Raw genomic sequence first — 16335 nt, 5'->3', positions numbered from 1 at the left:
TTTTGTGCTAAGCACACCCCAGGTGATGGTTCAAAACATAATAGTTTTCTTATGGAATGAATTGTCAGGACATAGAGGTCAGGATTACTTTCTTTTTGACATTTCATATTAAGTCTTACATGACAGTGCAGTTGTAGATATGATAAAAAGCAGTCATTTCTAGGATCCCAGAGGAGAAGGAAGAGAATTTATTTTCTTACTTACTATGAGAATGCCTGGATTTGAAGGCGAGAGAGTGTGATTATCTGTTTTACTTCAGAAATGCATTTTGGAAGTTAACCTTCTACTAGTCACCATTAATTGAAATTTGGCTCAAATTGTCAAGTGCTCTCAATGTATGAATTGAATTCCATGGAGAGCTTGGAAATTGAAGATTTCTTCCAATAGTAACTTCATATTGTTCAGTTTCCAGTGGACATTCAATGCATGTGACCCGATTTGAACTAGTTTGAAGTAAAATGATCCTGAAATGTCTATTGTGTATTTCTGGATCTTTAGAATCAACTATTTAACTTTAACTGCTGGTGTTGCTCTACATTTTTGCTAATATAATCATAGCTTGTGACTGTAGGAGAGAACTAATTCTGCTAGAAGAGAGGACAGAGAACACTGCTTGTTCTCCTAGCTGATCTGAGAATTTCCCCTCAAAGGCAATAATCTCCTTTAGAGATACAGAGCAAAACAAAGATACTATTTTTTTTGTTTGTTTGTTTGAATAGAAAATGAGCTTTGCAGAGTGAAAGCCACCCAAATAGGCACAAGCTTTAAACTGCATGTTAGAAAAAATTCTTCAGGACAAGGATAATGTGGCACTGGAACAAGCTCCTTCCATCTCTGAAGATTTCTATGTCTTGGTTAGAGAGTTCCATGACTGATCTGATCTGGTGCTGGCAGTCATTCTGCTTTGAACAGGAGGATGTTTTCCGGATGTGTTTTCCACAGCTCTGACACTGTACTGGTGTATAACCTTGGAAGTAGAGTGGGGAGGATGAAAACCTTAAGCAATTTGACATAGACTGACTAGGTCAGGAGTTTGTCCTTTTGCAAATCTTTTTCTGTTCTGTACAGTTGTAAGTCTATGCTCTAGTTTTATTTCTGTCTGTGGAGAAAATATTAAGCTGTACATTTTTAATACAGTTTCAGAGGAATGTTTTTGTTTTACCAAGAAAATCTGTCTAAAATTGAAATGAATGAGTTTCCTATATTTTTCATTTTACCTATATTATTTTCCATATAGTCTGTATTTGGATCTTGGTTCTCTTCCTTTTTTTAATGTAAAAGGACAGTATATCAATATTGTTCACACTGTGGACATTGGTCTTTCTTTATATGAAGGCATAAGTACCATTTTATAAGTACTTTTCCTAAAGTATCATAGCTTAGCTGTTGCTCTACTTAAATTTCAAACTCTGAAACTAACTAAAATGCATTTCAAAAAGATGTTTTTGTGGTTTTAGTCACAATTTTTCAACATCAAGTTTTGGAAATATAGTGTGACATCAAGAAGCAGTTTATGAACTCAGTATGCTTTAAAACTGCAAACCATTGGCTAACAGTCAATTGGAGAGATCTTCAATGGGAGTAGCTGTAAGTTTTCATCTTTGTGAAGTAATCAACGAATAAAATTAGTTGGATACCTATCCCAATATCCATAAGGAAATGCTGTGAGATGAGTGTCTTTTCTTGTTTTGAATCTGTAATTAGTCTGAGTAATCCTTGAAAAGCTGTAGGATCTGAATGTTCTCTTTCGTGTATGGCACATCTATAGAAGTTGCCATAAGGAGTAGTTTGTTTCAACGATGTCCTGTTTAAGTAGATTAGGATAGAGATGTAGTAGACAGAGATGTCATCTTCTGGCATGTGAATTGGCATAACATAATGTTCACTAGCTTAAAAACTACTGTGACTGGAGTGCGATATTGCATACAGACTATTTAGGCCTTTTTTTGAGGACTGGGGAGTCCCTGAAAAGACCAAGGTGAAACAGTAAAAAAAAAAATACCACGCTGTAATTATGATCTACTGCTGCAAAGTTCAAGTCTTGAGCATACTTATGAGAGTATGCTGTTGTAGTCCAAGTTTGAATAATCATGTCTAACTAAAATGACCTCACAAACAGACCTAAAATAATAGTTCTTATTTTACTTGATTTGCTTTCTGCTTATTTTCTTTTGGTAAAATTTCTTCTTTAGCACTATAAACAGGAATAAACAATTTGGATATATTGTGTTAATATAAGCTTTTTTGTTTTAATACTCTGAAGAACCACCTCTTCATGTAAAGATAATTCAATTGTGTATGTTCATATATGATATACTAATATGCTACTGAGAAATATTAATCAATTTAATCTATCAAGCTAACTAGATTTAACTCTATTGATACCTCTTTAAAAGATCATACAAACTTTGCATATTTCATTGATTTTGATGTGGTCAGAGAAAACATTTTTCATGTAAGATTCAGTCTTTAGAAATTTGGTATCTTTTAATGCTCTGAAGTATAATGTGAGTAATTGGGGAAATATGAAAACCCGTAGATCCCAAACCTATTACCTTTGCTACCTTTATTTTTATATGACAATTTGCTGAATGAATCCTCAGCAACCACAACTTGCATAAGTATTTTAAGCTTCACTGTATTTGATATGATGATGCTTGATTGCTGAATGAGAGCAAGGTTATAATCATCTCCCTTCACTTTTTTTTGTCATTCATAAAATACTTGAGTTGCTTTCTGCTAGCTTATGACATTTCTAGATCTCTCTCAAGTTAATTGTAATCTTCTGTGCACTCAATGAATTGCAAGACCAGCCCTTCTAAATGGGATGAGGTTTTTAACTCTGTCATTTGATAAAAGGTTCCTTGTCATATAGTTTTTCTGTTGATGTCTTAAACCTTGCTTTGTGAGAATTTTGTGAATACAAACTGAAAATTTAAACTGTTCAAGTACTCTGTTTGCATCTTAGAAACTTAAATTCACTTCATATATTTAATGATAACCCAGCAAATATGTCTGGAAATAATGAAGACACTTTAGGCCAAGATTCCAAAACTATTTTCTTATTTGCACCACCTATTTAGAAGTGATATCTTACTTTGTTATCAGACCATTTTCCAACAAAAACAAAACATGTTCTCCTTTGAGGAAAATTGTCTGAGGAAACTGTTTCTAAATTGTCTCTGATTTTTACTTTTTATTTTCATCTAGGAATCAGACCATAATTCCTATTAACTGATGGAATGGCATCAGGTATTAGAATGTTATTAAATGCTTTCCTTAACACCTTTTGGAGTTTTAAAGTACTTTCCTAAATGGGATTTCAGTAACATAACATTGTATGAACGCAGCTCATGTATTTTCTTTAGACAATATATATTTTTATATATACTTTTTTGTTTGCATAGTTCTATATAGTGTGTAGTTACACTTGATATCCTCACCAATATTTTGTGTGTAAAATTAAGAGTCATCAAGGTTCATGTTATCTTGTGGTTTGAAAATTGGTTTGCAAGGCATTGGAAGTGCTGATCCTCTGCTGGAATACAATGTTCTACACACCTGGTCTGTATTGGCTGGCTCACAGGGCAATGGTTATAAAGACCTTGAATGTTTAATCACCCTGTAAGTCTGCATCTAGTGACTCAGACTAGAAGGCGTCAGGACTTTTTTTCTTACAACTCATTTTAATTGGCAATAAATTGTTCCCTCAGTCAGATGTTTTACTGGTGAACACTAACTTGTAAGGGATGTCTCTATTATAACCTTGACCTGTGACATTTTTAAAATCATTTTTTCTCCTATGTCCTGTTGGGGAAAGAAAGTGAGAGGGAGATTGAGTTCAACAACTACATTTTATTTTTTTAGATATTTATAAGACAGAACATAGCTACGCAACTTTTTTTAAGCTTTCTGTCTAGACCAAACTCCTTTTATGTGTATTCTTTGAGTTAATATTGCAGAACCAATAGGGTTTTTAGAGATACACATTGCACATTGCAAACAAATAAGCTCCTCCTAACATGTGAGTGCTGTATTTATTTTCATAATAATACATACAGAAGGGTCTTAAAATCAACTTTTGACCTCTCAGTAGAGCCAGATTTAGCTGGGTGGATTAAAATCTATAAAGCCTGACAAAATAAGATTTGGTACAGGTTGAATATAATTAAAACAGAACTATAAATAGATAGAAGACCTTTTCTATACTTATAAATTGTATGAAAACACGTACATTTTTTCAAAGAATAATTTAAACTTACAGTACTAGCTCTATTTCTTGGTTTCTGAACAGCAAGCATTAATTTTCCAGCTTGGAAGTGTTATGAGGCAGAGGAGTGTTCTTGCTATTCCTTCATTCCATACGAATTATTTCGTGTAAATAATAAGCATCTTGAAGATAAGCCTATCCAAGGATGCTATTAGGAATTCCAAATAACTGCTTATGCATCCATTCAGAGAGATGCCCACATGCACATCTTGATCTCCAATGTATTGTTTGAAACTTTCAAATCTGAAAGGTTTTGTTTTAGCAGTGGAAATGCAATTCAAATAAGTAATTAAGGTTTAACTGCTGATGTGACTTCTGTGCCTAAATACCTGTCATAAAGATATCCATTCTGGGGAAAAAAACTATCTTTGGATAAATTTCATGTACAGATCAATTATGTGATGAACCCATTAGCAGTCATTTGTACTCTGACCATGGTCTAATGAGGAGAACTGTATATGTTGAGGTCCACCTCAAGCTATTGAAGAGTTGACTAATTTGCTGAATGAAGTTATTTCAGAACAAAATGATGAGTATTTAGACACTTATTAATGTTAGATTAAGAATTCTTGTTGAATGTTATTTGTTCTGAAAAGAAAATAATGTGAAATATGTTGAGAGACAGGGATTTGAAGTATTTCTGTATATTGGCACAGGAAGGTGCAACGTAAGAGAAGTTTTCACAGATCTGTGATGAAACCAAGAGACCGCATGCATAAAGAATATTTCTCTATTCAGCTGAAGATCCTTAAAGAGCTTGATTTATAAAAGAGCACAAAGTAGAAAATATTTGAAACTTGCCTTTAAATCCCTAATTACAAATCAAAAAATCTTATCTGTGCTTACATAAGCAGTTTAACTTAAAGATACTAAATATTCTAATACTTCTGTATATGTCCATCATAATTTTAGTCTTACCACGTAGAATTGCTTACTGCATGTCTGACATCCAGATCTAACCATGATCTGGAAACTAGGTTTAAAGGAAGAAGTAGCTCTTCTCTGAGCATATGTACTATATGCTGACAGGGCCAAGCTCAGTAGTAAATGCATATTGTTATTGTTTCCCTGAAGAGAAACGTAAGGATACAGGAGAAGTCCCTGTTTCAAAGGGATCCCAAGATTCTCTTCAAAGGAAAAAGTTGCAAGGAATACTACCTACTGCTGCAACTTTCCTATTAAGGTACAAAATAATATGAAGTAGATTAATCCTAACTTTTTTAGTTTGCTGACTCTAACTTCTAGTTTATATGTTAAGCGCTCTGTTGTAGACAAGATATATAGTAATTTATCTCTCATTTAAAATCCTCTTCCCCTTATTTTAATCACAGAATCAAAGAATTGCAGGGATCACAAGGGACCTCTAGTGATCATCTGGTCAATCTGCTAAAGCAGGTTCTCTAGAGTGGGTTGCACAAGAAAGAGTCCAGGAGACTCTTTGCTTATCTCCAGAGAATGAGACACTATGGCCTCTCTGGGCAGCTTGTTGAAGTATAAATAATGATAATTCAAAAAGTAAATATTCCTATATCTGCAAGAGAGTTTATAATTTTAACTTACCTGATCATTCTGATTTGGCCAGAATAATACAAAAACCATCATTTAATGCAAATTTTGCAGTTGTTGCTATTTATTGCTTTAGATGTAGACCTTAAGTGAACATGTCAATACCTAATGTTCCTTCAAGAAGATAAGAAATAGGGCAATAATATGCAACGGTCTGTTGTATAAGTAGAGAAATAGAAATTACTTGCATGTTTAGCTTAGACAATTAAGTTTTGTCAGCCTGATCCATTCATTTCCTTGTACTACAACTGTCTTGACTTCCAAGATCCTTGAGGGGAAAAACGGAGTGGAATTGTTTCAAAGGAGCCTTGCTGTCTGCATAGTTTGCTATTTATCATGGTTTAGTCTGTAAGCACAGCATCAGAGTAGTGAATCTTTTTGATGGGATTTATATTCTGATTTTTTTTTTGTTGCTGAGAAAGGACATCACTAATAATAGCAGATAACCAGATCTTTTTATTAGTTCTTTCCTTTTCTTATTCTTTTGTTGTTTTATCCCATGAATTTTTTTTTTGTTTGTATTGTTCTTGTTACTGCTTTAAGTCTTATGTTCTGAATTATGTTCTGAAATATTTACAGATTGTCTTTTTACAGAAATATGGTGCTACCATAGTATCTTCACTTATGTTTAGTCAAGAGCACATCTTTATTTCAGTTTCATATGTATAGAACTGATTTCAGCAGTGAGAGGTGCCTATTTCTGTCCCTCCCCGTAGAAGCTACTAATTTTTCAGAGACCTTTTTAATATATAATTTTTACTAGTTTTATTGATAGCCTGCAGTGAGTGTTTTTTAAAAATAAATTAATCTCCCAAAATGAAAACAAAGGTTGGAAAAGAGGCACAGGAAAAAATATAGGTTTTTGTAGTCACGTAATTGTTCTGTGTAGGACTGTATATATTCTCATAGAGTAAGCGGTTATGTTTCTCTTAATTTTGTTTTTAGTGAACTCAGCTCCTCTTTATGCAACTAAACTGTGTGCCAGGTTCTGTAGAGCACTGAAGGCTCTTCCTATTCCAATGAATGAAGAAATAACTTGTCAAATACAGATTGCTTTGGTTTTTGAGTATCTCTCTACTTTTAGTATCTTCTGTCTTCTCAATTATTTGCTTAGCTGTGAAGTTCAATGCTTTATAGGGCTTCAGGAGAGTGAACTAAAGATCAAAGTTATGACTATGCTGTAGTATTCTTTAGCAGCTTCTTTAGCACACAGTCACAGAATAACCCAGGTTGGAAGAGACTCACAAGGGTCCTGTCCAATTCCTAGCTCCACACAGGACCACCCTGAAATCACCATATTTCAGAGTGTTGTCCAGATGCTTCTCGGATGTGGTGCTTCTAAACTGGGAAAGAAACTGATAATTTGCATGACTGATCTTTAGTTATGTTTTTTTTCTGGAGCAGCAGCTAGCATGTTACTCCTCCATCTGAGCGCTACTGTCCTCCAGACATCAGGAGGATACCAGGGACAGATCAATTCAGCTGTGTATATAGCTTTGGAAAAATTGTTGCTTTTCTCTAGAATTGTAGTCCTGTTGGGTGTTGGAATATAATCAGTCTAAACTAATTAGAAACATTTAGTCTGTATGAGAAACATCCAGTGTCTGTCAAAAAGCACATAGATCAAGAGTAAGCATTTCTTTACTATCAAGATTTGAGGATTGTTGGAGACATAGAACTAAACGTTTATATTCATTTTGTCTAGAACAGAAAGCCTAAAAATGCTATGTGACATAGTATTTACAATTGTTAGAAAGAAAATAGTTTCAAATCTAGTTTTTTTTTTAAGCTAGTGCATTTTTAATAATTATCTACATCAAAAGTTCTGTATAAGTACAAACAATACTTTCCCATTTCCACATCAGCTATATTAAAAAAAAAAGAAAAAAGAAAAAAAAAGTTGAATGAAACCAGCTATATAAAAAAGCAGTTGAATGGAACTAAAGATAAACCTGGTAGATGGGACTGAATACTAAACACAATGCAGTACATTATTTACATATATGTCTTAAACACATTATACAAGTTCATATTTTGTTCATTTGGAGAATCAGATACTACTCTGAAAAATTGTGACATTTCAATCATGTAAGCCCAAGAGACAGATTAATACAAAATAAAAGTAATTTACTATTCTCTAGATTTACTTTCTTATAGAGAACAATTGATTGACTTTATTTTTTCCCCTCCAACATATGTTTTAGTTAAAGACAAACAAGTAATAAATTGCCAATGATTTCCTGTATGCTATTACTCAGATTGCCCGTAAAATAAACCATTTATTCTGAATTTCCTAAACTTAGTTCTTTTGTTTAAATTGTCAGTAGGGAAGGAATTGGCAGAAGTTAATCCTACGAACTTAAATGTTTCTACATTGTTTTGTTCTTTGGATTTAGAAGAGTTGTTAGGAAAAATACTTTAAAAGAAGGAGGGAAAAAAAAAGTGTTTTCACCTAGCCATAAATACTGCATTGTTTCAATGTGACTTGTGATTCAGAATCTTTTAGTCTGAAAACATCATTTTGAAGTTTTCCCCCTTTACTGTGATTGTTCAAATACTGCAGTTATATGTCACTTTTTCTCTAGCATTGCCAAATTTAGTAAATCCATATGGCTTTTTTCACTCTGAGGTGTAAGTCTGGAATTTTTATTTTAATTATTAAATTACTGAAACATATTCAGGTTAACTGAAATTCCAATGAAATGTCTTCCCCCCTCTCCCCTCCCCGCCCTTCCCATGTCTTTTAAAATATACTTCAAACACATTCCTCTTCTGTGGAACAGGAAGAACAAGTACACTTACTGTGTCAATCCTGTAATGTTACCCAAGATTTGTGCTAATAGATAGCATTTACTCAATTTTTTCTTTTTTTTAGTCTCTGGAAGGTAAATATTCGTTTTTCACTTAATCTTGACTTTCATGTCCTAGCGTGACTCATGTTCCAAATATGAAAGGATCATAGTAGATTCCCTTTTGGTGGACTACAGTAGCTATGACTGTACTTCTACAGTTTAGCAAATTATATTTCCTAGATATTAATGTAGTAATAGTGCAGTAAAATGGACATAAAGAAGTGTGCCCACTTAAAAGTTCTATCGTAGGAAAGAAAACATATGCATAACATTTAGGCTATTGACTAACATTTGTAAAGACTTGGATTTATTTGCTGTTCCTTACCTGCCACTTTCAAGCAAGTCTGAAATGTCACAAAAACTATATGTTCTGGTTAGGAAAGGTGATTATTTTCACTATGAAGTTAGGATAGTGAAGTATTAGAAAACTAAATCTTTTCCAAAAAAAGGAAAAAAATATAACAGTTAAGAAATGCTGAATTCAACAGAATCCCTTAGTTGAAGAAAAGTTAGAGGAAGAGGACAAAAAGAATGAACTTCATTATGCCATTTTGTTCTACTTTGTGAAAATGTAAATGTTGGGATACAGATGGCATTTCAGAACCAGATTTTCAATAACATCAGCTTTTTGTGTCCCTGCTTGTAATATTCTGTATGCTTTTCCAATAAAATATTTACTGGATTTTCTCAGTTAATCCACAGAAGGTTTGAGAAATCAGATTTAAAAAAAAAAAAAAGCTTTTGAAACAAAGTATTTCTAGAAACCTTTTGAATTCTTAGAGTTCAACTGTCTGGATACTGTGTATCTAATTCAACTAAAAAAAATTCTGACTTGACTGAATTACAGTGAATGCTTTGGGATGATGTTCTCTTTAGCATAACAGACATTTCTTCTGTTGGGGAAAAAAAAATTAGAAATAGGTTGCAAACTGATAGGATACTGTTTGGATGCAACTTGCAATCTAACAAGATATCCAAATGAAAACATTTTGCATAAATGCTAAAGCAGGTAAAATTTTTCCTCTTGTGAAGAAACATGGTCAGATGTAAATTTGGCTTTAAAATTTGACAACAGGGACAGTTGGATTTGACTTGCTGTGTCAAATATTTTTACTAGAGAAAAATGGAACCAGATAGGAAGATTGCTTTTAGAATAAGCATAACTTAAACTCAAATATGTGTGCAAGCAGACCAGATTTTCAGGAAAATCTAACAAGTATTGAGAATGACAGTGCAATAAAAAGGACTCTTTAGTAGATTAAGGTTTTCATTCTATGTAACAAACATAAGGATATTGTATTTCCAATAATAAGCCATTTTAGTCAGTTATCATATTTCCATCTTATCACTGTGCTGTACCAGTAGAAGAGGAATTTGATCACGGAATCATATCTTGAGTTGTAAGGGACTTATTAGGACTATCAAGCCTAACTCGTGTCTTTACATAGGACCACCTGAAATCAGACCATATGGCTGAGAGCACTGTTCAAACGTTTCTTAAAATTGAAAGCTTCGGGCTGTGACCACTGCCCTGGAGATTCTGTTCCAGGACATGACCACTGTCTACTGAAGAACCTTTTCCTAACACCAGCCTCACTGTCTCCTGGTACAGGTCTGTGCCGTTCTCTTGGGTTTTGTGGCTGACACCAGAAAGCAGAGATCAGCACTGCCCCTCTGCTACACCCATGAGGAGCTGTAGGTTACAGTGAGTCTTCCCTTTAACCTCCTCTTCTCAAGGCTGAACAGACAAGGGACCTCATCTGCTACTTATGCATTTGCCCTTTAGATCCTTCACTATCTTAGTAGTCTTCCTTTGAATGCTATTTAAAAGTTTTATATATTCCATATGTTGCGGTGTTTGACCTGTAGACAGTGTTCAAGGCTCTTTGCTGGTGCAACCTCGCAGGACAATCTCTCCCCTTCCCAGCTGGGCCTGATGCACCCAATGGTATGACTGGTCCTTTTTGCTGGCTGAGATTCAACTTGTCATCAACCAGACTCCCAAGATCCCTTTCTGCAGGGCTGCTTTCTAGTCTCTCATCCCCCCAGTCTGAACATGTCTCAAGTGTTGCTTCATCCCAGGCACAGCATCTTGAACTTACTCTTGTTAAATTTCATTCATTTGGTGACTGCTAACAGCTCTTACTAATTTGTAAAGATCTCTCTGCAAGGTTTCTCTACTCAAAGGAGTCAGCAGCTTGTTCTAATTTAATATCTGCAAGCTTAGTACAAATTTGAGTCCTGCATACATATCATTTATGAAAACATTGAAAAAAAACAATCCCTAAAATGGAGTCCTGCTCTATTTAGTGGTGAGCCCTGCTGCTGCGTAGCCACTAGCCTGATGTAATCCCATTTACTGTAACCCTCTGAGCCTGGCTCATCTATCAGATATTTACCCATTGTGTTATGCTGTTGTTTAGCTATGTGCTGAACAACTTGTCCAAAAATGTACAGTGAGAAACAATATCAAAAGCTTTACTGAAATATAAAACAAATTACATCTACTAGCTTCCCTTGGTCAATTAGGTGGGTAATCTTGTCATAAAAGGAGATTAGGTTAGTTAAATGTAACTTTCTCTTGCTGAACTTATGTTGGCTATGACCAACAGTGTCTGTGTCTGCCTATCAAGTCTTTCCTTTGGTTTGCAGAATAATCTTCTTCAAAACTTTACCATGCACTAAAGTGAGACAGGCCTGTAATTACCGTCTAATTATGGTGAGGATGTAGTTTCTTATAGAGTTGAGGTTTGAGATAAAATTAGAATTGCACTTTAAGAATATGAGGAATGAGAGAGTATCTACTTCTTTAATGTCACTGGGTGAAAATGGAGGGCTTCAAGGGCTTTTATGTTTAATACACATATGTAAATATATATTCGTGCCATATGTTGAAAGGAAGATTTGAATCTTGGATGTATGGACAAAAAGGTCAAGAAATAGTGCTAATTAACAAAATTCTGGTAGTATTGACTCAAAGCACATAGATTCTGTGCTATGTTCTCTAAGGGTCAAAAAAAAAAAAAGTCATTGAGGCAAAAATGAGATCTTTCAGGTAAATTTTCCTGTATGACAAATAATCTTGAAAAATTGCTCTTTGACAGCTGAATGCATACTGTAATGTCCAGACAGGTGATCTTGAATGTAAAGAAAATACTACTGCGAAAAATTTTTGTTTTTTAATTTTTTTGGTCTCATATTTTAAAGGAAAATAGAATAAAAGCTATTTCTATATATTTTTATATATTAAAAATATTTCTGATAGCACAAAAATTAGTATAGAAAGGAAGATACTTCCAAATCAAGTCACAAAACAAATATAACAAAAAAACAATAGGAAGGATATAACACTAAAATCAGATGGAATCTGATCAAAGGACAACTAAACTGAAAATAGTTCTTTAGGGGTTAAAATTTGGAATACTTGTGTTCAAAATAAATAAATCCAACAATGTCTTTAACATCACTTAAATATCTTTACACATAAGCTGAAGCCAGCCTTTGGTTTGCTGCCATTATGAAAATAGAAGTTATATCCCTGTTTCTGGAAACAGATGGCATCAATATGATGTATAAGGTATCAAATTTTAAATGGAAGAGCTATAGCAATATTCCAACAATGCAGTAAAAGGGAAGTGTCTAAGCAATTACAGTAACTACTTAAGGATAACTTAAAAAAAAATAAAAATCAGTTTTTGATAGTATTCTTTGTGGCACTAGTTTCGCTGACCTTACTGTGCATTAACTATAAAACTTTTAAAATCTGATGCTCATGAAAGCTTAATTTACTCTTTCTGTATCAGTAATTTCTTACACTCTTCAGTTTAGTTACAGCAGTCTTTGTCTTGTCAGCATCCAATATTTCTGACATGATACAGATTACAGAAAAGGTGGCTGGATTAAGCAAGATGCAAGAGCAATTACAAGAAGGGTGACTGCAATATTTTGAGTAACCTTGCACAGAAGACACTACTGAACAACAGAAAACAAGGAAAAAAAGGCAGGAAAGAAAGAAACCTTGTACCAGAATGTACTTCATGAGTACAAGATGAGATTAATATATGAAGCAGAAGAATAAATTAGAACATAAAATAGCTTCTGAAAGCATTAAGGGTGTTCTTTTTTATCTGTTGCTTCTCGAAATTGAGTGAAGCAAATATTTTCCCACATAAAGGTACCAAAGGAGGAGCATTCATTGTTGTTTTCCACATGATTGATTAATTGGTATTTTTCAGTAGTGAAGAAGGAGTGGAAGAAGGTAAAAACTTTTAAAAGCCTTCAGGCATTCAGATAAATATGCTCCAGTGCTTTATTGTGGGATCTTATTATGTATTATGAAGGTATTCATGTGATGTCATTCTCAGTGATAAATGTTATTTGAACTTTGTTTTTGGCTTTTGATTGGATTTGAACAAAAAATACAATTGCCAATGGAAGCTCTGTATTTGACTCATTAGCATATGTGCTATTTCTAATGAAATGCTTCCTGTCTGTGAACAGGTTAATTCTAAAATTCTGTTTCCAACACAGCAAACAGAATTCAAAACTAAATATACTGTATCCATCAATTTTTTTTTTCCATGCTGTCTTGAACAACCATTGTTTCTTTCATTTACTGCATCCGTTATCTTAATTTTTTAATAGTATCTGTTGTATTTGCCTCAAATCCTTAAAACAAATTTCTTTTGCTTGAAAGAATTCTTTGGAATACTTCTAACTGAAAATGTACATATACATGAATAGTAAGTCTCCTATTTGCCACCTATCATCGGTGTTTCAATGCAAGTATTTTGTTAGAGCTTCTTCAAAAGCTTTTGCAGCTGCTTTTGAAAACATGTTGTTCTGAACATATATGCTAGCGTTCCACCCTACTTCTGCTTGTAAGTGGACAGTAGGTCATGGCCTAGTGGGGAAAAAAAATCCCTGCTGAATGGTTATTTCTCTGAGATCTCTATCTCTATTTTGGGAACAAAATGTAAATCTCATCTGAAAACAAAGGGACAAAATCTCAGCATTGTATTGGCAACAGGCTGACTGAGATCAATAGGGCTTATCATTCATCTTGAGCCAAGTCACTTGGTTTCTTTCAACCTCATTTCTATTTCGTAAAACCAATAAATCTTTCTCTCCCCTGCTCTGCATCCAATTTTTCCTCAGCAGAAGCATAAATGAGAATGTGTTCACTGTGACCCAGAAATCTTTTCCTCAATGAATGCTTTTCAGAAGACAGTCCCACCCTTCATTCTCATCCCTAGATTTTTTTTCACTGTGTGTACTGCTCCTCATTTTTTTCTTATTTAAATATTTCATGAATCTCTGAATTATCAGTGAACTTCATACACCATTTATATAATTACAAAACAGTTTTGTTATGTAACAGCCTATCTTTGTGACTGATTAAAAACATTGAATGAAAGCAGGCTCCTTTATTCAATTTTTTTTAGCCCTCTTTTGTGATCTATGAGCTCTTTGTCAATTAGTATGTATTGATATTGTACTGTGCTTTATTTAAAAATCAGATTGTTTTTGACACACCGAGGCAAACGTTACATATGTGCTCCAATGAAAAGTTTAAGTCAAACTTATTTCCATGAAATAATTGATTTTATTTTATTAGTAATATAAGTAATAAGTCAACTTGAAAATTGGATAAGCAGATTTTTTTTCCTGTTATAAGACTTTAAGTTATTCTATATTGTTATGCCACAGTCTTGTCTAAGATTATGCTTATGTCAGAAAATAGAGCTATTGTGATAATTCTGCTTCTATCCCAGAATTATTACACTTAAAACCTCAGGAGGGAAGGTGTCATGGTGTTTACTCCATGTCTGTGCTGTATGATTCTGATTTCTCTTTAAGGCAAACAAACTAAACTTGCTCAGTGTTTTCAGTTATACAAGCTTTTGTAGAACCGTGATTGATTATTTTCTCTCCTAGATTTCTCCAGTTTAGAACATATTATAACTTCTGTCCTGTTCTTTTTACTTCCTCCCATGGTATTAACTGGAATAGAATTTATCACAACTGATTAACTCAATGAAGCAACAAGTGAAGTTAAATATATTTGGTTGTTTTGTTTGTTTGTTTTTTCCAAACTCAGCTATTGATGCTGGTAGTACAAGAGCCAGAAGAATGACTTGTTTGCAGCTACTTTTAAATTTATACTTCTGGAACAACTTTTGCTTTGCACTTTTTAAAATTGTCCCTAGATGCTTGTACTCTTCTTCTGTTTACTTTAGAGTCTGACTTATTCTATCTTTTCTGTACTCTTTCATATATGAGGCCGGTGAAGAACACGTTATGAGTTCATAATCTTTCTTTGATAAAAGGGTGGTTTATAATGAGTAACATTACTCAAAATCTCTGCTTGAAATTAAGAATGTTGATTGAGTCACTTATTTTATTTATTTTTTTTTAGTGCTATTCTGTTTACTCTTTTTAAAAGATTAAAAATTATTAAAAATTAAAAAAGAGTAAAAAATTACTTTTTAATGTCATATTTTTCTTAACCACTTCATCCTTGTTGCCTAGAATCATATCTAAAACTCATTAAGTGCTCTTCCCAGTTTTTTTAACAAGAGATTCCTACAGAGCGTGCAAAGAACATACTGGACATCTTAGCTAACAAACTAATAAGCTAAGGAAAAAAAAAAAACAAACAACATCTTGGTTTCTTCTGTAACTGATGAGTAGTATGATAATTTTAAGGTGTAAGAATTAGGTAAATTGAATGAATCATTCTCTGAAAAAAGTGTTATCCTTATGCTATCTATAGTTAGAGTCTAGATAACTGAACTGGATTTAGATGAATGATCTTCCAATTACTTATGTCTGATGAGCTGATTTTTGCTTTCTCCTTCTTATCCAAACTAATGTTTGGATAATTGCAATTTTATATTACCGCTAAACCTTAAACTCTGAATTATATCTTTTATTAGTTCATAACAAGCCTGAACTTATGTATATTTGTGGTTTTACTCTGGATTCTTAGAATGAAGGTTTCTGATATTGCTGTGCAAGACAATGCATGCCATGGCCTTGTTAGAAGTTAACTGATTAGTTACTTGATTGAATTGGCAAACCATCAGCTAAGAATTCGCTTTTTTTTCCCTGTAAAGGGAAAATGCAGATAAAATCAACCACTAAACTGTCATAAGAACTACTGCAGCTCTGTCCAAGAGAATGAGGTGTAGATGTTGCAGTTAAATTTTTGATTCATCTCCTGATGGACAAATTTGAAATTTGATTGGTTCATTGAAAAAGTGTGGAAGACTGTATTTTTTTTTTTTCTTGCAGGAATTGTAGCTCCAGAACCATTTTGTCCCTGCCTGAAAATTCCAAGATAATTTGCTATAGTGGCTCTTGTTTTGACAGCTTGTAGTAAAATAAATAAAAATATTTTATATCCTAAATAAGATGGTAATGGTATCTTCTACCCTTGTCTGCTTCTCAGTTCAAGCTGTTTGTCAAACATGTTGTCATACTTACTTATTAGAGTAATAATTTGAGAAATCAATAGGCTTCTCTCCTTTTTTATGAAACCTGGCAAGTTTTCCATTGATTGCTTTTCTTCTTCCAGCACTGCACATGCTACTTTCTCAGTTTCTGATTAGTTTTCCAGCACCTAGCTTGTTCTTATATTTCAAG

The 16335-nt window shown here is 33.6% G+C and overlaps 1 long non-coding RNA gene across 1 annotated transcript in view; it reads left to right on the top strand.

Annotated features, from left to right (window-relative positions):
• LOC109366964 overlaps window positions 1-16058 on the top strand; it is a 26387-nt gene extending 10329 nt beyond the window's left edge. The window contains exons 2-3 of the long non-coding RNA XR_004159378.1: window positions 3211-3252; window positions 15985-16058. This is a non-coding gene — a long non-coding RNA (uncharacterized LOC109366964). The remainder of the gene's footprint in view (window positions 1-3210; window positions 3253-15984) is intronic.
• Window positions 16059-16335: the final 277 nt, after the last annotated feature.

The sequence above is a fragment of the Meleagris gallopavo genome, chromosome 3, assembly GCF_000146605.3.
Source record: "Meleagris gallopavo isolate NT-WF06-2002-E0010 breed Aviagen turkey brand Nicholas breeding stock chromosome 3, Turkey_5.1, whole genome shotgun sequence".
NCBI classification, from domain to species: Eukaryota; Metazoa; Chordata; class Aves; order Galliformes; family Phasianidae; genus Meleagris; species Meleagris gallopavo.
This window is presented reverse-complemented; position numbering and strand designations above follow the sequence as displayed.